Raw genomic sequence first — 24,129 nt, forward strand, 5'->3', positions numbered from 1 at the left:
CTGAAGGCAGCCCTGCTTAGGGAAGTTTTTGATGTTTAATGCCGTATTGTGTTTTTAATATTTGATTGGGAGCCGCCCAGAGTGGCTGGGGAAACCCAACCAGATGTGTGGGGTACAAATAATAATACTAAGTTTAATAATAATAATAATAATAATAATAATAATCCCTGTCTGTGGAGGCAGAGCAGAGCCATCGCAGCACGTTCCAGGAGATGCCTGGACTCTGTGCCCAAAGTGTCCGTCTTCCTTCTCTGAGTGAGGTGCTTGCTGGTTCATGAAGAGGAGGAGGAGGAGGAGGAAGAGGAGCCTGTGTCCTTTCTTTGGGGACGTGGTCCCCCCTCCCCGCCTGCCACACAAGCAGGCTGCCGTTTCCTAGAACTCCGGATCTCAGGAATCAGGCGCCAAGCCCAGTGTGGTCACGTCTGGCATGCTGTAACTAACCTCCGCATCCCTTTAATTACATTCCCTCCATCTTAGGCCCCACCTCCACCCCCTCTTTTTTGGTCTCTCTCTTTAATTGCCGCTGCATAATCATCTCCAGAGAAAAAACATCTGCGGTTTTTATTGATCGCTTGTTTCCTTGGGGAGGATTTTGAATTGTACTGCTGCGTAATTTAATTTCTTCCTTTTCCTTCTGATACCCACCACAGTCTTGAGTGGTTTTTCAGTCTCTCTCTCTCTTGGCAGGGGGAGCAAGGAGTGCAAAAGGACTTTCTCGTTCCCAGAAGCTCTTTCTCTCCATCCTGCTGCAAGACGCACCCCCCCCCCCCCCCCGGGCCCAGAAAGGATCCCGCCAGGCAGAGGGAACCAGCTCTTTCCCATCCTCGCCTGCCTGCTCTGCTTGCATGCGCAGGATTGGTGCGGCCACCTGTGGAGAACTGTGCCCGATTCTGATCCCCTCCCCTCAAATCGGATACTGCATTTGGAAAATGAAATATACTCAGAGTCGAGAGTGGATTTCATGCTCTTTATTCAGCTCATAGTGGTGAGGAGGAATGGAAGTTCCCCCAAAATGTCTGCTTTATATTCATTATTTACACAATGGGCCCCACGTGATTGGCTAATTCCGGGATTCTCCTGTAGGCCAATCAGGTTGCGGATTCACTTCCACCTGGAGGTGGATTGGGTGGCTCTTGTGGACCAATCAGACTGCTGCATTCTGGAGCCTATTGTTCTAGGGCCAATCAGGCTGCTGCATTCTGAATCCTATTGTTCTAGGATCAATCAGACTGCTGCATTTTTGGATCCTATTCAACAAAGTACATAACAGAAAAGGTTCAGAAAAGGGCCGTCAAAAGGATCGAGCGGAGGGACTCCCATGAGAAAAGGAGACTTTAGAGAAAAGGAGAATGAGAGTTTGTAAAATGAGTGAAGTTCATAAAATAATGTGGCAAAATGTTTTTCTCCCTCACAATACTAAAACTAAGGGACATCCAAAAAAGCTGAAAGTTGGGACTACGCAGCACACAGTTAAACTCTGGAACTCCCTGCCACAGGGCTGGACACCAACCTAGGCAGCTTTAAAAGAGGATTGGATAAATTCATGGAGGAAGAGAGAGTTGAGGGCTCCTCCTTGCCAGGATGGCTTCACAGTCAGAGACAGCAATGGTTCTGAATCCCAGTTGCTGGAAACCACAAGAGGGGAGAGTTACTCTTGCGCTCGGATCCTGATTAAGGGTTTCTCACGGGCATCTGATTGGGCATTGTGAGAAGAGGGTGTGGGACTGGATGGACCCCCTTTGGGCTGACCCAGCAGCCAGCTCTTCCTATATTCTCTTTTATATTTTAAATTTTTATTGGAAATTTTATTTACAACATAACATAAACCCCCCAATACAGAAACCCAACCTCATTAAACGCGAACATAACATACAATAAGCATAAACATACAACAATGCAAACAACCAAATAAAAGATTTCCTTTGTCCTGTACCTGGCCTCCTTATTTACTTCTTATAAGCTGTTTCCTTTATGAATAATTATTACGATTTTTCTAATTATAACTTAAATCTCCACAAAGTTTCCTGCAGACATTAATCGAAACAAGTCCAGGTATGTAATTTAGGGCACTGTTTTGTGAAGTATTCTCTGCTTTTCCCCCATGCTTTTTGAAACTTGTCTAGTGTGATCTCTAATTGCCTCTGTTAATCTAGCCAGTTCAATATACTCTAACAGTTTGTCTTGCCATTCCTTTTTTGTTGGCACAGTTTCTTTTTTCCAGTTTTTAGCAATTAGGATCCTTGCTGCTCCTGTGGCATAGAGGAATATTTTCTTATCTTCTCTTGCTATACCTGTGTCTGTTATTCCTAATAGAAAGGCTTCTGTATTTTTTATAAAGTTATACTTTATAACCCATATTCTCATGCTCCACCTTGCTGGAGACTATTATCATCATTATATTAATTTATATTCTGCCTTTTCCCCAGATCTCGACTGAAGGCTGCTTCAACCAATGCAGAAACAATGCCAAAAGCTAAAAAAACATATAAAAGACAATCATAAAAAGTAATTAAACTGTAAAAGGATTGACACAATAGAAAACGCAAATCTATGCAGATAATAAAAACAGCACGGCAGTATCAAAAGGAAAAAAAAGAAAAGAAATGCTCACTTCTCAAAGGCCTGTTGGGATTAAAAAAATAATAATATTTGCTTTCCAGGGGAAGCACAGCAAGGAAGGGAGTTCCAAAGTTGCCTGGGAGGAGCCACCACTGAGAAGCCCCTCTCCCACATCCCCACCAAATGATCCTGCGGGGTGCTAGGGCCAAGAGAAGGGTCTCCCCAGAAGATCTCCCAGCCAGGGCAGAGGTGGATTTCAGGCAGCACAACTGGCTTCCCCCAACTGGTGCCGCTGGGCATCACAGCTATGACTTGGTGCATGCGCAGAGCGGAAGGTGAGAGGCAGAAGGGGGCCTATTCTGGCCTCACACAGGGCGCTGCAGAAATTGGAAAAAGTCTTCCCCCGCTAGGTGGATGAGCATTTACTGTTCCCAACCCTCATCCTGCGGAAAGCCATCTAATTAGATTATAATTTGATCCTGACTTGTTTTCAGGAGGTAATTTAATTATTGTTTGGTTTTATACTAATGTTATATATTTGATGTTAGCCGCCCTGAGCCCGGTTTCGGTCAGGGAGGATGGGAAACAAATAAAAGTTTTATTATTATCATTAAGTATTATTATTATTATTATTACTACTACTACTACTACTATTATTATTATTATTATGGCAGGTGTGTATGAGGGAATACGGTCATTGCAGAGGGTTGGACTAGCCTTGGGGTCCCTTCCATCTCCACAATTCTGTGATTCTGTGAATAAGCAACAACCGTGTCCAGTTCTTAAATGGGAGAGGCAAGAGGGAGAGAAGAAGGAGGCCCCTCTGCAGCTGAAGCTGCCAGCAAAACCTCCCTGGGACTCCTCCTTGTCTCCTCGCCTGATGAAAAGACCAGTTGCTGCCATGACAAGTTCCATTTTAATATGAGCAAAAATGAAATCCAGTCTGCCAGGTGTCAGGCGACCGCAGGCCGTTCTGTTCATGCGCAAAAGACAGTGCGCTCTGCGCTGGAACGGGGGAGCAGGAGACAGAGGTGCGATTTTGTAGAGCCTTTTCCCTCCGTGTGAAATACTTTTCTGGTTGTCGTCTAAGTGACAGCGACTGTCACTCAGGCAACCCGAGTTAAGAAGAATATTGATAAGCTGGCAGGTGTGCAGAGGAGAGCGACCGAGATAATCAAGAGCCTGGCAACCAGACTCGTATTGATGAAGAAGGGTCGAGGGAGTTGGGAGAGAAGATACGAGAACCACTTTCACATCCCTGAAGGGTTGTCACACGGAAGAGGCAGCCAGCTTCTTTTCTGCTGTTCTAGAAGGTGGGGCCAGAACCGATGGATTCAAGTTAAAAGAAAGGAGATTCTGACTCCATTTTAGGAAGAACTGTCCAGTAGTAAGAGCTGTTTGACAGTGGAAAGCACTCCCTTGGAAGGTGGTGGACTCTCCTTTTAAGCAGAGGGTGGGTGGCCAGCTGTCAGGGATGCTTGAGCTCAGATTCCTGCACTGCGGGGGGTTGGACTAGATGGCCTTTGGGTCCCTTCCAACCCTACGATTCCATGATTCTATTATGCCGTTATTCTCTGCCTGCTGGGAGCAGTGCTGGATTTACGTATGAGCTAAACCCCACTCTTACTTACCATCCCAGGCCGCCCATCTGCGGCCACATTGTTCCTTTTTTTATCAGAGCAAAATGATCAGACAACAGCAAAGGTTGATAGGTTTATCGAGGGTGCAGTGAGATTAAGGGCCACTATCTGAACAATAATCTTGGTCATTTGATTGCCCTTTTTACCCATTGTTGTCTTTTTAATTGCATACATTGCTTGTTTTATGTTGCTATGGCCGTTGGCTAATGCGAATGAAGTTTATCTATCTATCTATCTATCTAAACAAGCTATAGCTTAGGGCCCCACTCTCTTGGGGGCCCCCAAAAAAATTAAAGGAAAAAAAACCTGGATGTACATTTCCAAAATATAAGATGAAAAACAAATGAAATAAAACCTACATCCAGTGTGTTGTGTAGGCTCCTCTGATGTAAGTCATGGCCCCCGCCTGCTCGCCTGCTCCCTCAAATATCACTGGTTGCTCCTTTCTATATATAGGGCGTCTACATTCTGCATGGACTGGTTGCAGGGCAACATGGGCAAATGGCTTGCAATACCTATGAGGTCCATAAATTACCATATAGCATATATTCAACACAAAAAACAGCGACCATTGGTTGTTGACAGATAAAGGGCCCCATTACCTTCAGGAGCTGAGGGGCTCATCAAACCTAAATCCAGCCCTGGCTGGCATGTATCTTCCTGAAGCTAGAGGAGCAGAGGAGCAGGTTTCCAATATATATGGCTGCACTTTTATTTTATAGTACGTAGTTGTCCTCCTCCATCGGGGCAGGGGAGGGGAGGAGGGTCCTTCGAAAACCATCCCTGCTGTGGCATTGTCATTGTGGTTCCCACCTTTCGATGGTCGCAGGCTCTGGGATAACAGCAAATGCAACTCAAGATCTCTCTTCCACTTGATAGATGGGGTGGATTGGGGGAGAGAGAGATGAGGAAATTTTATACTCCATAAAGGAGCCCTCAATGGAAAGTGGAGAATAAATTCTTAGGCAGCAGCTCTATTCAGAGGTTTGTAGCGGTTAACAAATGGTGCATCTGACCTCAAGAAGAACATAACCCAAGTTATCTCCTTAACATTTGACCTCCCCTGAAGGTCCGAAAGGGGTCTACATTTTGGGAAGGGATGGCTGATTTCAGGAACTGACGGGGGCCACTGTTGTTTCCAGACTAAATAATCCATGTCTTCATAGAGTTGTGGAGTTGGAAGGGACCCAAAGCGTCATCTAGTCTGACCCCCTGAGGGAGCTGTATGTTGTTGTACCAACGCAACCCTTCAGAGGTGATCTGGCTCAATAAGAAAACTGTGCAGGCCTTCACTGCTGTGGAGCGAAAGGAAAGCCTAGCAGTCAAACGTTTCGTTTATGGATTAAATGCAGCATCAAAGAGAGAGATGAAACATTCATGCCCAAATCTTGGATTCCTCCCTCGGTGGCTCCTCGCACAGCCTGCAGCCTCTTCTCCACGTGCGCAGAGTGAACTCCCTGCCTTTTGTTTGCCTTGAAGTCTTCATCCAAACGGACGTCCCTATTAAACAAAAAGGGCTAAACTGCACTCAGAGACTCAGATGCAAAACGCGGCGCAGCCTCCCAATCAGTTCATTAAGTCTGAATAAACACATGGAAATTAATATTCAACTTTCATTCTCATATAGCCAAATTAGAAGCCAGCAAAGAGGGAAAGAATGTAATCTAATTAAACTAATGAGAGTTGTGCTAATAAATTGCCCACCATTAATTCTTTATTGCAGCAGGAGCGGCTCGGGGATGAGACGTCGGCAGCCCCACCGACCCGCCCCTGACGCAGGGTGGGGGGCTTCAAAATCGGTTGGTTCTCCCATCAGCTTTGCATGCCCCCCAACAGCTTCAAGGAAAAGCCAGAGATCTGCAAGGCGCTGGAGCCGAGGAGTCCCACTCCCAGAGCTCAGTTGCTCCTTATTTTTAGAGATACATTCACCCACCCATTGTTGTTATTCCATTAAATTGTTGTTGTTTTTTTAAAAGCACCTGAAAGTGGTTTACCAAAAGACAAAACAATAAAATCCATTAAACAATGACAATACTTTAAACACATACAAAAAGTTAAAATTCACACCGGCATTTCTACATATCTGGGTAGGATGATTTTGTTGTTGTTTAGTCGTGTCCGCCTCTTTGTGACCCCCTGGACCAGAGCATGCCAGGCCCTCCTGTCTTCCACTGCCTCCCGCAGTTTGGTCAAACTGGATCTTCTTGCAGTCCATGGGACTCTCAAGAGTCTCCTCCAAAAGCATCAATTCTTCTGCGATCAGCCTTCTTTATGGTCCAGCTCTCACTTCTATACATCAGGATGCTTTTAGCAGCTGCCAAAAAAGAATCAAGTTGCCAGCTTGATCTCAATAGGCAGGGAGTTCCAAAGTGGAGGTGCTGGGAAGCACCGGAGGAGAGAGTTGCACTTGGGCTCAAACCCTACAGGTGGGATTTCCATGGTGGCATCTGGTCGGCCACTGGGAGAACAGGAGGCTGGACTTTGGGCCTGACCCGGGAAGCTCTTCGTTAAGTCGATAGAAAAATCTGTTGGAGAGGGAGGTGTTCCTTCTCAGCTCCTGATCTCCAACGTGGATGCAATGGAACGAGAAGCTGCCAGTTAATTTTGCTTTACTTGTTTCTTTTTTCTTATTTACTTCTTTCTTATTTCATTGCATTCATATTGTCTTTTTCATCCATGGAGTCAGGGGTGTCTTACCCATATTTTACTCATATTTTACGGGATATAAAACTGGATATTTCATGTTTTTTCATGTTTTCAATATTAGGTTGGGAACCACCCAGAGGGGCTGGGGAAACACAGCCAGATGGGTGGGGTATGAGTAATAAATTATTATTATTATTATTATTATTACTACTACTACTACTACTATGTTTTTACATAAGCTGTAAGCTGCCCAGAGTGGCTGGGGCAACCCGGTCAGATGGGCATGGTACAACTAAGTTTATTGTTGTTGTTGTTGTTGTTGTTGTTGTTGTTGTTATCTACAGGTGTTTTTTTTTCTTGTGCTTATCTTCCTTCCAAAGTGGCTGGGCACTTTCATTTCCAGACAGAGAGAGAGAGAGAGAGAGCGCAGGAGGGATTCAACATCCATTTCTGCACCATGGAGTAACTTTTTCTATAAGGCTATAAATGCAAGACTTTTCACCCGGGAACACGGAGCTGATGAAAGACGTTCATTTCCCCGCTCTGTAAAGCTAAGTTGAAACCCAACCAGTAACCCAAACAGAGACAAACTGAGCCCCCCAAAATATCCAAAGAGGAAGGGATCTGCCTCTTGCAAAGAGTGCGGCTGGGAAGCACAGAACCATTCTGAGCATTTGGGTGAGCCTAAGTGGGTCACAGGGATCCTTTACGCATTCAGCTCAGAGACTCAGCTGGGATCTGGTGCTCTAAAGCTAGATCATCCCACCTCCTCTCGGCTTCTGCCGCTTGGCTTGCAAAATCCCCTGAACCGCCTTTGTTGTGCGGCGTCGCATTTGTGATGCTCCGAGCGTCTCCATGGAAAACTTTCAAGTCTGGCAGGCAGGCTCAGCAGAAGCCTCAAGGACCTGGTGGAATTTCCCCATTTTGACTTACAATCAATGGGGGCAGCGCAGCAGAAGGGGGGGGGGGAGAAGGAGGCCTTGTTTGCTAAGTATTTTTTTTTAATGGTCCAATGCTTTTATGCCTCTGCCAGAAACCGTGGCGTGTAGATGGGGGGGGGGGAGGGGGCCAATCCAACAGGAACTTCTTTTCGTAGAATCATTGCATTGCAGAGTCATTAGAACTGGATATGGAACAACTGATTGCTTCAAAATTGGGAAAGGAGTATGACAAGGCTGCATATTGTCTCCCTGCTTATTTAACTTCTATGCAGAATTCATCATGCGAAAGGCTGGGCTGGATGAATCCCAAGCCAGAATTAAGATTGTCGGTAGAAATATCAGCAACCTCAGATATGCAGATGACACAACCTTGATGGCAGAAAGTGAGGAGGAATTAAAGAACCTTTTAATGAGGGTGAAAGAGGAGAGCACAAAATATGGTCTGAAGCTCAACATAAAAAAACCTAAGATCATGGCCACTGGTCCCATCACCTCCTGGCAAAAAGAAGGGGAAGAAATGGAGCCAGTGAGAGATTTTACTTTCTTGGGCTCCATGATCACTGCAGATGTTGACAGCAGTCACGAAATTAAAAGACGCCTGCTTCTTTGGAGAAAAGCAATGACAAACCTAGACAGCATCTTAAAAAGCAGAGACATCACCTTGCCAACAAAGGTCCGTATAGTAAAAGCTATGGTTTTCCCAGTAGTGATGTATGGAAGTGAGAGCTGGACCATCAAGAAGGCTGATCGCCGAAGAATTGATGCTTTTGAATTATGGTGCTGGAGGAGACTCTGGAGAGTCCCATGGACTGCAAGAAGATCAAACCTCTCCATTCTGAAGGAAATCAGCCCTGAGTGCTCACTGGAAGGACAGATCGTAAAGCTGAGGCTCCAAGACTTTGGCCACCTCATGAGAAGAGAAAACTCCCTGGAAAAGACCCTGATGCTGGGAAAGATGGAGGGCACAAGGAGAAGGGGACGACAGAGGACGAGATGGTTGGATAGTGTCCTTGAGGCTACCAGCATGAGTTTGAGTAGACTGCGGGAGGCAGTGGAAGAGAGGAGTGCCTGGCGTGCTCTGGTCCAGGGGGTCACGAAGAGTCGGACATGACTAAACGTCTAAACAACACAAAGGGACCTCCAGGGTCATCTAGCCGCACCCTATGCAATGCAGGAATCACAGCCTTTGCAAAGGTGTTGCATTTTAATGAAGGGCCTTGCACATTTAAGGAAAAGAGCAGCGAAAAAGAGACAGATCGTGTTCAAGAATGGGGCAGTTTAACCCCTTCTCACCCTGCTGCAGTCCTGGTGAAGGCTGCTCCTTGCATCAGAGGAGAGGTCAGCTTGGCTCTGGCCAGAGTCTAGGCATCAAGGCTTCTGTCTCGGCAGACCAGGTCAAGCAAGCAGACTCAGTGGGATGAACGGGAGGTGAGAGAGCAGTGCCCAGGACCCAGCTGCAGCAAGCAAGGGTCAAGTCTGTCTATCAGGGTTCACCCACCACCCTCTGTCCTCTCCAGTTGCCCATTGATCTGTGGTTTCTCCCCCAAAAGGAGCCATTCTGAAAATCTCAATGTCCAAATGCGTTTTCTCTCAAAATCAACTGTTCTAAATACTCTTTCATACATACAACCATACCTCGGGTTACAGAAGCTTCAGGTTGCTTTTTTGGGGGGTTACGGATGCTCCAAAATGCAGAAGTACCAGAATGGGTTACTTCTGGGTTTCAGCAGTCGTGCATGCGCAGAAGCGCTAAATTGCACTTTGCGCATGCGCAGAAGTGCCGCTGCGGGTTGTGAACATGCATCCCGCACGGATCACATTCGCAACCCGAGCGTCCACTGTATTTGGAGCCAAAAGCTGCACTGGGACATTTGGTCAACAGCAAGAACAACAATGGCTGAATGTCCTGGTACAACTTGCGGCTCAAAAGATAGAATTATAGAACTGAAGAAACTTGTTTTCTACTCTTCCTGATGGTAAGACCCAAACCAATGGATTCAAGGTACAAGAAAGGAAATGCCAACTAAGTCTCAGGAAGAACTTTCTGAGGACAAGAGCTGTTGGGCAGTGGAAGGTGCAGGCTCTCCTTCCGTGGAGGTTTTCCATCCGAGGTTCGATTGGCAGCTGCCAGGGATTCCTGGGATTCCTGCCTTGCAAGGGGTGGACTAGATGCCCCTCAGGATCTCTCCCAGCTCTACAATTCTATGTTTGCATGAAAGAGGGACCCAACAGGGGTGATGTGACAGTTTCAGCTGGGAAGGAAGGAAGGAAGGAAGGAAGGAAGGAAGGAAGGAAGGAAGGAAGGAGCCCTCCCTATTGCCAGGGCTAATTGGAGCTTTTCTTCCGCCTCCCCAACCCGCCTCCTCTTTTCCAGGAAGAGGTGGCGGTGGCACTTGGAGCCATTTCTGCCGGAATGAGTGAAGTGCCGAGGGAAGGCCATTTATTCTGATTAGCCTGCCTCATTACACAAACACAAATGTTGCTTAAGCAAATGAAGCCAAGCTGCCTCCTCGCTCTTCCAAGGAGGCCCTTTGCGGCCCCGCCAACAGAACGCGCCAACGGAACCCAGAGCGCACTGGCTGCTTCTTCCTCTTTGAACATTCATTGGGGCCTCGACTGGAGGCCTCCAGAAGTGGAGGAGAGGAAGAAGGCCAAGAAAAATGGGCTGCGGCGCCTGCAGAGGGAGCGACAGCAGGAAGAATGCCTCAGAAGAGCCGGGTGGATCAGGCCACAAGATGCCTCTTCTGGGAAACCTCCAAGCAGGATTCGAGCACAAGAGCAACTCTCCCCTCCTGGAGTTTCCAGCAACTGCTCCCCAGAAGGATAGGTGAGCACAGCCATCTTGGCCAGGAGCCATCAATAGCCTTCCTTTAAATAATGGTTGCAGTAATCAAAGCCATCTCTGCTTCCTGCAGGAGTGAGTTCCGCAGTTTAAGCAAGGCCAGGCAGCCCATGAGGTGAGGTGAGGCCATTGCTTTAGGCAGCATATCTGGGTCCAAGGAGAGGGCTTTGGGTTTTACTTAAAGGCTAAAATATAGCTCCACATAAAAAGGAGAATTTCCTGAATGTATAGACCCAGGTTTGGGGCAAGAGAGAACCCTGGCAGAGGTTTAAAAATCACAAATTTATTCTTATTCTTATTTAGTATTTATTCTTATTTATATACCATCCTATACCTGGAGGTCTCAGGGCGGTTCACAGAAAAGATCAACGTAAAAACCACAAGATATATAATCAAAATAAAAGCAACCCGATTACACCCCCCAAAAAATGTGCAGCAAGGCATTGAAATATTGCCTGCTAGACCATCAAAATATCCCTTCAAAGTTGCTCTTGCCAGAGGAGTGAGGGTGCCAGCGTGGTGGGCTGCAGGGGGCAGGCATGGAGGAGGCAGCTGCGTTGAGCAGCAGATCCGGTGCCTGAGGCAACCACTGCACCTTGCCTCACAGGTGAGTCAGCCCTGAAAGAAGAGGTAGGGCAGCTGCTTTTCCTAGAGAAATCCCAGCACCAGACCCCAAAACCTACCTACCTAAGAGCTTCCCCAGAGACCCGTTGCTGGGAATCCAGAGCTGGATCTGGAGCCAGCCTGAACATCTCCTTGAGGCCTCTCCCTTGTTATGTACTGAGTTGAATAGGATCCAAAAGGCAGCAGTCTGATTGGTCCTAGAACAATAGGATTCAGAATGCAGCAGTCTGATTGGTCCTAGAACAATAGGATCCAGAATGCAGCAGTCTGATTGGTCCTAGAACAATAGGATTCAGAATGCAGCAGTCTGATTGGTCCTAGAACAATAGGATTCAGAATGCAGCAGTCTGATTGGTCCTAGAACAATAGGATCCAGAATGCAGCAGTCTGATTGGTCCACAGGAGCCACCCAATCCAGCTCCAGGTGGAAGTGAATCCGCAACCTGATTGGCCTACAGGAGAATCCCGGAATTAGCCAATCACATGGGGCCCATTGTGTAAATAATGTATATAAAGCTGACATTCTGGGGGAACTTCCATTCCTCCTCCCCACTATGAGCTGAATAAAGAGCAGGAAATCCACTCTCGACTCCGAGTATATTTCACCCCTCTTAGGGAAGCTCTTTCCCATCAACAGCTGCCTTGAAACGGCTGAGGGGTTGAAAAGTTGGGATGACTTGGAGGAGGCAAGGAGGACCGTGGGCGAAGAGAGAGCTGGGAGTGGAGGGTGCCCCCTCTTCCCATCTTCTGGACCTCCTGGAAAACTCAGGAAACCTTCTGCACCTGGAATTGGTCCTGGAGAGGTCAGCTGGGTGGGCTGCAGCCAGAGGAGAGGCTAGATGAAGAGCAGCGATGGCAAACCTGGTAGAGGCTGAGTGCCCAAACTGCAACCCAAACCCCCTTATTTATCGCAAAGTGCCAACACGGCAATGTAACCTGAATACTGAGGTTTTTGTTTAGAAAAAACAACTTGTACATTAACATCTTTTGCCTTAAAAGAAAAGCACAATGCCAGAGCTTCCGATGACACAAGCCACTTTTTGTTGAAAGGTAAAAGTTTGCATTTGGCATGCTTTTGAACAATTTATGTGATTTTTGCTGTTGTATGCATGCTGATAACTTGGCTCATACTTTGTAAGCTGTTGGGTGATCTGTTCTAGAAAGATACTGTGGTTGCAAAAACTAAGATACTGGGAATGACATTTCCTCAATTTCCCTTCAAGAAACTCTTTTCTTTCACCAAGTTGGGCAACACTTTTGTGGTTGGTGTAAGAGTGCCGTCGGACGCTTGATGTGCGACACACAACATTTTCATTGCACTGAAGACAGAACACTTTCCCACTGCGTTCTATCAATCCAAATGACTCTTGGAATGATCTTCCACTATCTGTTCTTGCTTTTCCTTTTCCTTTTCCTTTTTTTTTTTTTTTTTTTTTTTTGCTGTACTCCTTTTTGGATGTCCCAATACAAATCTAGCCCTGTGTCTGCATCACAACGGCGAACCTTGATTCCTCTGGCAATCTAGGAACAAGCTCTGGTGAACTCGGTGCTGGGGCGACGGCGCATGTGCCCACAAAGAGAGCTAGAGGGATCACCACCACTGGGCTAGAGGGATCGCTCCAGGAGCTTTTAGTGTTTTGAGACTTTTGCGGGTGAACTGAGAGTTTGTTTGGACCCTGGGTGAGAATCCAAAGGCCGAGAGGGGGTGTCAGAAGGAAAATGGATCGGTATTGATTCATATATATTCCTCATGTTATCTTTATGTTACATTTTTATATGTAACTGTGTGTTTTTGCAATGTTTTCTTTAAGTTGTCCACCGCTGCTTCGGGGTTTTTTGCACACCACTTCGAGGTATTTTTCATAAATTAAGCAGTGTAGAAGTTAAATGCTCTGATCTAATAATCTAATCTTTCTGAGCCAGGAAACGAGGATGAAGTTGCAGTCCAAGTCAGCAGAATCAATTGTTCTGAAAAGACGGCTAATTTGCTGAAAGTGAGCCCTCAAAGCATTTTGTTCGTCAAGCCACCGTGTCTTTGTTTACAGGTTAAATCCCCGCTGTCTCATCCTGTTAATGATCTCCAAATTAAAGCTGACCTTCCAATTTGGAGCCTTTCAGGGACTCAGAGATAATGGTTGGTGGGGGCGGGAGGCATCATTTAGGAGACCAATGAGACAGGCCGGCAGGTGCCCCATGCCTGAAAACATGAATCGGGGCCGTTCCATTTTGAACAATGAAGAAGGCACAGAGGAAAGGGGTCCTGGGCACTCTCCCTACCCTTATAGAAGGCAGGACTTGTGGGTGCATTATTTCATGCAAAGTGTCTTGCCCCCCGAAATGGTTTTCCTTGAGCTGGAAAGATGGTGAGCCATCTGGAAACCAAGTCTTTTGAGGAACAGCTGAGGGAGTCGGGGGTGTTCATCATGGAGAAGAGGAGGCTGAGAAGTCAAGGGTTGCAGTGACTCGTTTTTCCAGCCAAGGTACACCCAGAAGCCAGCACCACCCTTCCGGAAGCTGGAGGAAGAAGAGTGCGCAGGCAGAAGGACAAAGCACGTCTTTTGCTTTCCTCTTTTCATCCCATGCTCTGGTGTGAGCCAACTGACTCAGGCCACAGTATGGGACAAAACAGTGCGTCTTTTTGAGCAACCAGAGCTCTGGAGCCCAAACAGAACATTCAGGCTTGGGATCAGAAGCTTCTGTAGATCTGGGATGCCCCTCTTAAAACGGGACAGCTGCATGCTATGCCAGACCCAGATCTTCAAATATCTGAAGGGCCGTCCCAGGAAAGATGGAGCCAGCTTGTATTCTGCTGCTCCAGAGGGGAAGACCTGAAGCAATGGATTCCAAAGACCAGAGGGGAGATTCTGACTCAACATCAGGAAGAGCTTTATGATAGTAAGAGCTCTTCAGCAGTGGAACAGTCAACATCAGGAAATGGTGGGCTCTCCTTCCTTGGAGGTTTTTAAGCAGAGGTTGGATGGCCATCTGTCATGGATTCTTTGGCTGAGATTCCTGCATTGTGGGGATTTAGGCTAGATGACCCCTTCCAGCCCCACAATTCTATGATTCCTCCTGCAACGCCATGGAAAGCTCAAGAAGAACGGAGGCCGTGACAGTGCAACTGGCTGCTTCAAGCGCTTTGCCAGGGATCCTCAAACCTGTAGTTTCCACCACTTTACCTGCTGCAGTCAAATCTGCTCTCTGCTCTGCATTACCATCCTATTACAATAGAAAGAGAAGACATGTGTGTTGTCGAGGAGGTATATATATATATATATATAGTAAAGAGTGGTTGTTTAAATAAGAATGGTTCTGTACTGAATATTTATCCAGTGTTATCCAAAAGGGCAAAAAATAAAAATATAGGTTATTTAAATTTAATTTGCATTTAGATTTTCAAGTCAGGTTTATTATATAGCAGAAACATGCTAAAATTAAATCCATAATGTACATTACAGCAAGTTGAGCAAATTGTACCTTGGAGCAATTTCTGCTTCGAACACAGGCTGCCTTGCCTGCCTCTTCTCTTTTTCCCATCATGGGTAAGTAAATTTGCAGGCGCTTTTCAGCAACTCTTTTATTATGCCTATTAGTAAATCAATGGAGAGTCTGGAAGAGAGAAAGTGTAACTGCTCAGGCAGCTGAGAGAGATGCAAAACCTGGCAGTGGCTTGGATTCGCCCAAAGGACTAGGTGGCGTGGCAGGAAAACGTTGCCTTCTCTTTGGCTCTGCTGATTCAGCATTAAAAGAAAATTTAAGGATTTTGACAAGCTAGAAAGTATACATACAAGGGTGACCAAGATGATCAACGGTCTGGAAACCAAGCCTTATGAAGAACGGTTGAGGGAGCTGGGAACGTTTAGCCTGGAAAGGGGGAGACTGAGAGGAGATATGAGAGCCATCTTCAAATATATCAAGGGCAGTCCCATGGAAGAGGGAGCAAGCTTGTTTTCTCCTGCTCCAGAGGGAAGGAACCAAACCAATGGATGTGGGATGTAAGAATCAGGTGCAGTCAAACACAACATGGCTAGAGTAGACATGAAGGTTGTCTCAGTCCTCCAGTCGGAAATTCCTGCTTTCCAAGACTAAGACGAAACCTCCCATGTGTAACTTGAGATGGGCGTGGCCTCTCCTGAAGTAGAGAAGAACCAGAGCCACAGGCTGGCGACCATCTTGTCTCTCTTGTCTCTCTCGATGCCATTTTAACAACAGCACTACTAAGATGCCCCCTTGGCTCCAGGCCAAGAGAAGAAAAGGGGGGTTTTCTCCCATAAGGAGATAGTCACCACATTTAAACTATGTTCTGACCTTTTAAGTCTGCCTTCTGGGAACCTGTGTGTGAACAGATGATTACTTGTGAGTAAACGTTTTATACTTTACAGAAGACTGCGTAGCATCTTATTTTAGGAGGGAAAACACCAGGAAAGATTTACAGAGACTCTAACGTGTCTGAGCAAGCTATCTGCTGTGCGTGTTTAAAAAAGGGGGATGTTAACTCTGCTGCTTTTGTTGAACTTGTAAAGACAAGTTGGGATAGAATATCTTAGACAATATATCCTCCCCCGGATCCCTAAACATTCCCACAATGGATTCAAAAGCCAAGAAAGGAGATTGCAACTAAACATCAGGAAGAACTTTCAGGCAGTAAGAGCTGCTGGACAGTGGAATGGTCTTCCTGGGATGATGGTGGACTATCCGTCATTGGAGGTTTTTAAGCCAAGGTTGGGTGGGATTCTTGGGTTGTGATTCCTGTGTTGCAGGGGGGGGTGCAGATGACACTTGAGGTCCCTTACAGCTCTACAATTCTGTGATCGAATGAATCCTAGGGTGGTATGAAAAGGAAAATGCTTCTTTGGACCTTAAATCAATGGCTCCCTCTTGTCTCATTCTCAGCGGAATGAATGGAAATCTCTCTCCCCTCGCCCGTTCCTTTGGATGTGTGTGAATTGCTAATATATTCCAAGCTTCTGACCTGCATCTCCCACTTTCTTCAGCCAGAAGTCACGATATTGGCCTTCTCCCTATCCTATGGATCATTATTGGCTCCTTGTGGGGGGCAGTGTAGCTGATACCACAGAAACGTGAACCAGGATTCAGCAGGAACTTAACAGATCACCTCAGTGGCCCAGAGTGCCTTCCATCAGCTTCTGCTCCTATCTGGACAGGGATAGCCTGACTACTGCTGTCTGGGCTCTGGCAACCTCCGGGTTAGATTACTGCAATGCGTTCTACGCAGGGCTGCCTCTGAAGACGGTTCGGAAACTTCAGCTAATCCGGAATTCAGTGGCCAGGTTGCTCACAGTTGGAGCATCTTACACCAATCCTGGCCCAACTGCACTGGCTGCCCATTCATTTCCAGGCCCAATTCAAAGTGCTGGTTTTGACCTATAAAGCCTTAAATGCCTCAGGACCGCAATACCCCAAGGACTGCTTCTTTCCATATGAACCTACCTGGACCCTGAGATCATCTTCTGAGGTCCTTCTTTGTGTGCCTCCTCTGCGAGAGGTCCGGAGGGTGGCAACACAAGAGCAGGGCCTTCTCTGCAGTGGCTCCCCGTCTATGGAATGCTCTCCCCAGGGAAGTTCACCTGGCGCCTTCGCTATAAACCTTTATGCACCAGGCAAAAACGTTCCTTTTTAACCAGGCCCTTCCTTTCTTGATCTACATCCTATACCCTTTCAAAAAATGATGGCTCTTTGGGGGAGTTTTTGCTTGGGTTTTTGGTTTTGATTTGATTTTATGTATTTGATATTTTATGTGAACCGCCCTGAGACCTTCAGGTATAGGGCGGTATAGAAATTCAATCAATCAATCAATCAATCAATCATATTGGAGACTGGGGCTAAGTCTAACGAAACAAATTCCAATCTTTAGTTGCAGGGGGTTGAACTAGATGACCCTTAGGGTCCCTTCCAACTGATTCTGACTTCTTGTTGAAGCCGCTCTTAGCACAGGGGGGAAGAGAAGATACACACAAATGGCCTCTGACAGAGAGCCGGCCTCCATTAGGCTCTGCCTTTGAAATACTTAATAAAGACAGATTTGCTTTGCTCCAGAAGAAGGAGATTGGTCTTTTCCAGCCTCGGTCTCCAGTGCTCCCTCTAAATGCTCCCCACATCCAACCCCGCTTCTCCTGGCCGCCAAGGAGCAGACGGACTTTGCACTGCCCCGTCGTCCCCGCCATAACATCTCACATCGCCAAGCAAGACGTCCCTTTTCTGTTTGGGTTTACGCCTGTCATTTGCAAAAGGCGGCTCAGTTGTCACATGTTTGGGAAGCAGCTCAGGGGTTAGGAGGAGACGTTGAAAGACAGAACTTAAAATCTGATGCTCTGGATCCCATCTCTTCAGAGAGGCTCCTATTTGTCCCTTCCTGTTAGGCCCACCGTCTGCCTCCCATGCGCACATCAGAGGAGCAGAAGCACCCACTGAAATGCAAAGAACATCCCTGGACTTCTTTTTTTTTTTTTTTAATAAATTTTTATTGGGGGTTTTTACAAAATAAAGTACAAAGATAAACACCCTTTCTTTTATCTCAACAGAGTTTCATGACTTCTTTGGACTTCCTCACATCTCCCGCTGCCATTTTCATCATCGTAAATTTTTCCCAGCAATTTATCATCTAATTTGCAAATTTTATAACCACTTATTTAAATATAATCCTCTGTAAATTAATTTCTCTTAATCTCACTTTACATCCCATTTCGATCCGATTTTGTGGTGGCCAATTATTTATGATCAAACATCCTACTTAACTTTCCACCAAATCACAATATTTTTGTAAATAAGTCTTAAATTTCCTCCAATCTTCTTCAACCCTCTCTTCTCCCAGGTCTCGAATTCTGCCAGTCATCTCAGCCAGTTGCATATAGTCCATCAGCTGCATCTGCCATTCTTCCAGAGTGGGTAGATCTTGAGTTTTCCACTTCTTGGCGATCAATATCCTTGCTGCTGCTGTTGCGTACAAAAAGAATGTTCGGTCCTTCTTTGGCACCATCTGGCCGACAATGCCCAGGAGGAAGGCCTCTGGTTTCTTAAGGAAGGTATACTTAAATACCTTTTTCAGCTCATTATATATCATTTCCCAGAAGACCTTCACCCTGGGACAAGTCCACCAGAGGTGAAAGAATGTTCCTTCATTTTCCTTACATTTCCAACATTTATTGTCTGGCACATGGCATATTTTGGCTAGTTTAACTGGGGTCATGTACCACCTATATATCATTTTCATTACATTTTCCTTCAGAGCGTTACATGCCGTGAAGTTCATCCCCGTGGTCCACAACCTTTCCCAATCCTCAAACATAATATTATGCCCAATATCCTGTGCCCACTTTATCATGACCGACTTAACCATTTCATCTTGTGTATTCCATTTCAACAGCAAGTTATACATTCTTGAGAGTACTTTAGTCTTAGGTTCTAACAATTCTGTTTCCAACTTCGATTTCTCCACCTGGAATCCTAACTTTTTATCCTTTTTAAAAATTTCTTGAATCTGAGCGTAATGTAACCAGTCTCGCACTTTGTCTCTCATTTTTTCCAAACTCTGCAATTTCCAATTGTTGCCCTCTTTCTCTATTATTTCCCAATATTTCGGCCATTTGGCCTCCATATTGGGTCTTTTTCGGGCCTTAGCCTCCAGAGGTGATAGCCATCTTGGAGTTTTATTTTCCAATAGGTCTTTGTATTTTGTCCAGACATTAAACACTGCTTTCCTGACAATATGGTTCTTAAAGGCCTTATTGATCTTAACTTTGTCATACCATAAGTATGCATGCCAGCCAAATGCATTGTTAAAACCTTCTAAATCTAACACATCAGTGTCCTCTAGAAGTAGCCAGTCTTTTAGCCAGCAGAAAGCTGCGGCTTCGTAGTACAACCTTAAGTCTGGCAGGGCAAAGCCCCCTCTTTCTTTCGCATCAGTTAATATCTTAAACTTAATTCTGGGCTTTTTGCCCTGCCAGACAAATTTAGAAATATCTCTCTGCCACTTCCTGAAGCACTCCGTCTTATCCACAATTTGCAATGTTTGAAACAAAAACAACATCTTAGGCAATACATTCATCTTAATAGCAGCAATTCGGCCTAACAAAGAAAGCTTCAGTTTTGACCAACTGTCCAAGTCTCTCTTAATTTCAGACCAACATTTTTCATAATTATCCTTAAATAGACTCAGATTTTTTGCTGTTATGTTTACCCCTAGGTACTTTACTTTTTTAACCACAGTTAGTTCTGTTTCTCTCTGAAACCGTTCTGACTCTGCATCTGTCAAGTTTTTTCCCAACACCTTAGTTTTCTGTTTGTTTAGTTTAAAGCCCGCTACCCGACCAAAGTCCTGAATCAATTGTAACACTCTTTTTGTACTAGATTCTGGCTCTTGCAATGTCAAAACAAGGTCATCTGCAAAAGCTTTAAGTTTATATTGTTTCGCTCCGATCTGAATCCCTTGCACCAACCGGTCCCCTCTAATCAAGTTCAAGAGCACCTCCAGGACAGAAATAAACAGCAAGGGGGAAATCGGGCAGCCTTGTCGTGTCCCTTTTTCAATCTTAAACTCTTCTGTAACCACATTGTTGACTATCAGTTTTGCCTTTTGTTCTGAATAAATCGCGTCAATCCCATTTTCAAAACCCCGCCCCACTCCCATTTCTTTTAAATTCCCCTTCATAAATTTCCAAGAAATGTTATCGAAGGCCTTCTCCGCGTCTATAAAAATTAGAACTGCTCTAGTGTTAATATTTGTTTGCAAAAGTTCCAAAATGTCAATAATGTTCCTTGTATTAGCAAATAAATGTCTTCCTGGGAGAAAGCCTGCCTGGTCTTTATGAATTATCTCATTTAAAACTCTTTTGAGTCTTCCTGCCAAAACGTCAGCGAATATTTTGTAATCCACATTTAAAAGGGAAATGGGACGGTAGTTCTTAAGTTGTGTCTTTTCAGTTTCTGATTTTGGTAACAATGTGATGAAAGCTTCCTTCCACGATTCAGGCGCCTTCTTTCCCTCCATAATTTCATTGCTGACCTCCATCAGTGGTTGAATCAAATAGTCACTTAATGTCTTATAGTACTTGGAGGTCAAGCCATCTGGCCCTGGAGACTTGCCCAACTTCATATTCTGAATGGCCTGTTCTATCTCTAATCGTGTTATTTTATTATTCAGGAGTGATCTATTTTCTTGTGATAGTTTTTTAAGTCCATTTTTCTCCAAAAATTTTGCAATCTCTTCCTCCTTTTGTGGCCCTTGAGTGTATAATTTCTTAAAATATTTCTGGAAACATTTTCTAATTTCCACCGGGTTCTGAATATTCCTTCCTTCTATTTCCAAATTTGTTACTATGTTCAGCTTTTGTCTCTTCTTCAACTGCCAAGCCAGCAGTTTCCCACATTTATTAGCCGATTCAAATGTTTTTTGTTTCATTGATTTAATCTTCCATTCTATTTCCTGATTTATCAGTTTAGAATATTGTGCCTGATGAAGTTTAATTTCTCTCAAAATCGGCTGTGACTTCGGGTTTACTCTTAGTTTCTTCTCTAACTCTTTAATTTTCCCCAAAATCTTGTCCTTTTTCTCATTTTGTAGTCTTTTCTTTATGGCGTTCTGTTGTATCAAGAACCCTCTCATCACAGCTTTGCTTGCGTCCCAGATTGTTCTTTTTTCCACAGCAGTGTTCAAATTTATCTCAAAATAGTCCTTTATTGTTTTTTTGGCCTTCTTGATAATCTCCTGATCTCTAAACAAGTTGTCATTCATCTTCCATCTAAAGGAGCCGGTTGGTAATAATGTCATGTCCATTTTCAACGCGTTATGATCGGAGCAGGTCTTTGGGCAGATTTCCACTTTCTTCACCTTAGGAGCCAGACCTCTAGAAATCCATATTTGGTCAATTCTTGTCCAAGTCAGTTGGGCTTCAGAGAAAAATGTTCCTTCTTTCCCTAAGGGGTTCTTTGTCCTCCATATATCAATCCAGTCCATGTTGTCTGTCATTTCAAAAAAGGTCTTTGGTAGTCTGCCTTCTTTAGTAACCTTTTGGCTTTGTGACCTATCCATGTTCGTTGAAACGATCCCATTCATATCTCCCATCATGATGATGTTATCATAGTCCAGATAATCCAGCATAATCTCATGCAACTTCTTGTAAAATTCTGATTTCCCTTCATTTGGAGCATAAATTCCTAATATCAAAATTTTCTCTCCTTGGTGCTGTATTTCAATTGCCAAAATTCTTCCATGTTCATCTTTAAATAGAAATTTTGGTGAGAGGCTCTCCTTTGCATATATCACCACTCCTCTCTTCTTAACTGAGTCCGAAGATATAAATTCTTGGCCTAACCTTTTATTTACCAATATTTTTCTGTGGAGCCTAGTCACATGTGTTTCTTGTAAACAAGTAATGTCTAGTTGCTCCTTTTTTAATATGTGAAAGATTTTCTTCCTTTTTTCCGGACTGTTGCAGCCATTTATATTCCAGCTTAAAAGTTGCAGAGACATCCTGGATAGATCTGTTTAGTTTCCTTGGGATGGTATTTTGTTCTGTGAGTCTTCAGGGTTCTGAGGTACAGGCACCTGTGGTGGTTCAGGCCCTGAGGGTAGTTCAAGTCCTTTATGAAGGTCCTCTCCGTAGGCAGTCAAAAACTTATCCCTATCTTCCAAAGTTCTAATTTTAATCTTCTTCCCTCTAAAGGTAAAAGATAATCCTTGGGGAAAATCCCACCTAAAGATGATTGAGTTGCTTCTCAGCAGTTTTACTAAGTCCAAATATTCAGATCTAAGATCCAACAGCTGTTTAGGAATGTCCTTAAAAATCTCAATTCTTTTGTCCGAAATGTTCAGGGAGCTTCCGTAATGCAGGCCCAAAATCTTGTCCCTTTCCTCCTTTGATCTCAACGTAATCAAACAGTCTCTGGGCTTTTCTCTCTTTGTGAGTCTTCCAAGTCTGAAGGCTGACACAATTTTAAAGTCTTCCTCCTCTAGACCCCAGAACTTGGAGAATTCTTTGGTCAGAAACTCAGCTAGATTACCTTCTTCCACTTCTGGTATCGATCTTATCCTTAAATTAATCTCCCTGTTCCGAAGTTCCAACATGGAGAGGTAGGTCTGGTGTTCCCCAACCTGCTTACTGAGCGGCCTTACTTCTTTTTCCAACTCTCCCACTCTTTGGCTGGTCTCTTCGGCCAGTTTCTGATTTTCACCTGCAGCCTCCTTCAGTTGTCCGATTGCTTGTGCATTCTGTGCAACTTGCCCAGATAATTTGTTTAAAGTTTCTGTATTAAGGTCAATTTTCGCAGTTTGTTGGTCAACTTTCCTGTCCAAAGACTCCAATTTCTCAAGAATTCTCTCTAATACAGAACCAGATCCTCCTGAGGCCATCTCTTCTAGTTGTAAATCCTCAGTTTCTTCCTCCCCTGCCTGTGACAGGGAGGTAGCTTTTTCCTCCGAGGGCAAAGTGGGCACAGATGATCTGCGTGCTTGTGAGGCTGCAGTTACGGTTGTCAGAGTTGTTTGTCTGGTTCTTAATCCCTTTCTTTTTGCGCCACTCATTCCAAAGTTATCTAACAGTCAAGGTCAAGCTGAGTTGTTCCCATGGGAAAGCTACGGCCCAGGTGGTAGCAATCAAACAGAGGGCCGGGAAATAGAAAGTAAAACAATGTTTTTGTTGTAAATCCTCAATCCTCTAGGGGGAGCATAAAATGTCCTAGGAAGAAGAGTCCATTCCACATACGAAATCTGAACCAATACTTAGGGATCTTCACAAAAGTAGTTTTAGCAGAGTTGGTTTTAGGTTTGCCACAATATTTCAAGTTGTGCTTACTGGAGTTCCAAAATGCAAGAACGTAACCATTCTGAACTCCCTCAGACTGTCTCAAAGTTTAAATAGAATGTATCCAAATTTGCAGTCTGACAGTTCTACTGCTCAGGCAGTTCTGACACCTGGGCTTCTTAGACAGAATTGTAATCCACAAAGAAGAGAGTATATAAGTCCTAATAAAAGTCCAAAAATCAATTGCTTACAGTCTTTAAAGGGAAAAGTAATTTCTGCGGGTGCTCAATCTGAGCTGTCAAAAGTTCTCTCTATGCCTCCACTCCTCCTGCTCTTTGCTTTAAAAGTCAATGGCTGCGGAGGACGGACTTCCTTTTCCTCGTCTCTCCGCTTTCAGCTTATTTTCAATATTTTTAGTCCCGAAATTTAATAAAGTCCTCAATTACTCACGGGTTGTTGCGTTTTAGAATCTTGTGTTGAAGGAAGAAAGGTCGGCGCTCACCGGCAACGGCAGCGCGGCTTCGCTCCGCTGAATGCGCATAGACCCACAGCGCCGCTACCCCCTCTGCGATCCGGAGCCCCTTACGGGGTTCCCTCAGCGTTTCGGGGGTAGCTCCTGGCGCCCGCCGGGTCCCGAGACCGCAGGCTTCCGCTGCCTGCGGTTTTCCAGAATGGGTCTCCGCTTCGCCGTAGCGGACGACCCTTTTCCAGCGTAGCTTCCCTCTCCCGGTTAGGAAAGGGCAGCCATTACCGTTCGCGCCGCCTCCGGAAGCGAACATCCCTGGACTTCTTGCCAGCCAAAGCTGCTCACTGCTGGAGCTGGCAGCCAAGGGAGACCTGTCATGAGGCTGCCTCCTTGGCCGCAGAAAGGGTTTCAAGGGAATGCCAGAAAGGCACCTGCTGAGAGCCCTCATGGAATCATGGAATTGGAGAGTTGCAATGCAAGAATGACAGTTAAAGCATCCTTTGTTTACAGCCACCAACCTCTGTCTAAAAGCCTCCAATGAAGGAGATTCCACCACCTTCCTGTGGGGTTTGCAGCTAAAATCTCAAATGTGTGTTTTGTTGGCAAGCACAGAGCTAATACACTGAGAGTTATTGAACTTCCCAGAGAG

The 24,129-nt window shown here is 45.1% G+C and overlaps 1 protein-coding gene and 1 long non-coding RNA gene across 2 annotated transcripts in view; both read left to right on the top strand.

Moving 5' to 3' along the window:
- The window catches only part of LOC310844051 (uncharacterized protein), a 252,959-nt gene that overhangs the window by 153,110 nt on the left and 75,720 nt on the right, over positions 1-24,129 (top strand). The gene's annotated exons all lie outside the window — the stretch shown is intronic.
- The window catches only part of LOC310844924, a 32,879-nt gene continuing 15,947 nt past the window's right edge, over positions 7,198-24,129 (top strand). The window contains exon 1 of the long non-coding RNA XR_014564384.1: positions 7,198-7,373. This is a non-coding gene — a long non-coding RNA (uncharacterized lncRNA). The remainder of the gene's footprint in view (positions 7,374-24,129) is intronic.

The sequence above is a fragment of the Podarcis gaigeae genome (genome assembly GCF_964106915.1).
Source record: "Podarcis gaigeae genome assembly, chromosome: 1".
NCBI lineage: Eukaryota > Metazoa > Chordata > Lepidosauria > Squamata > Lacertidae > Podarcis > Podarcis gaigeae.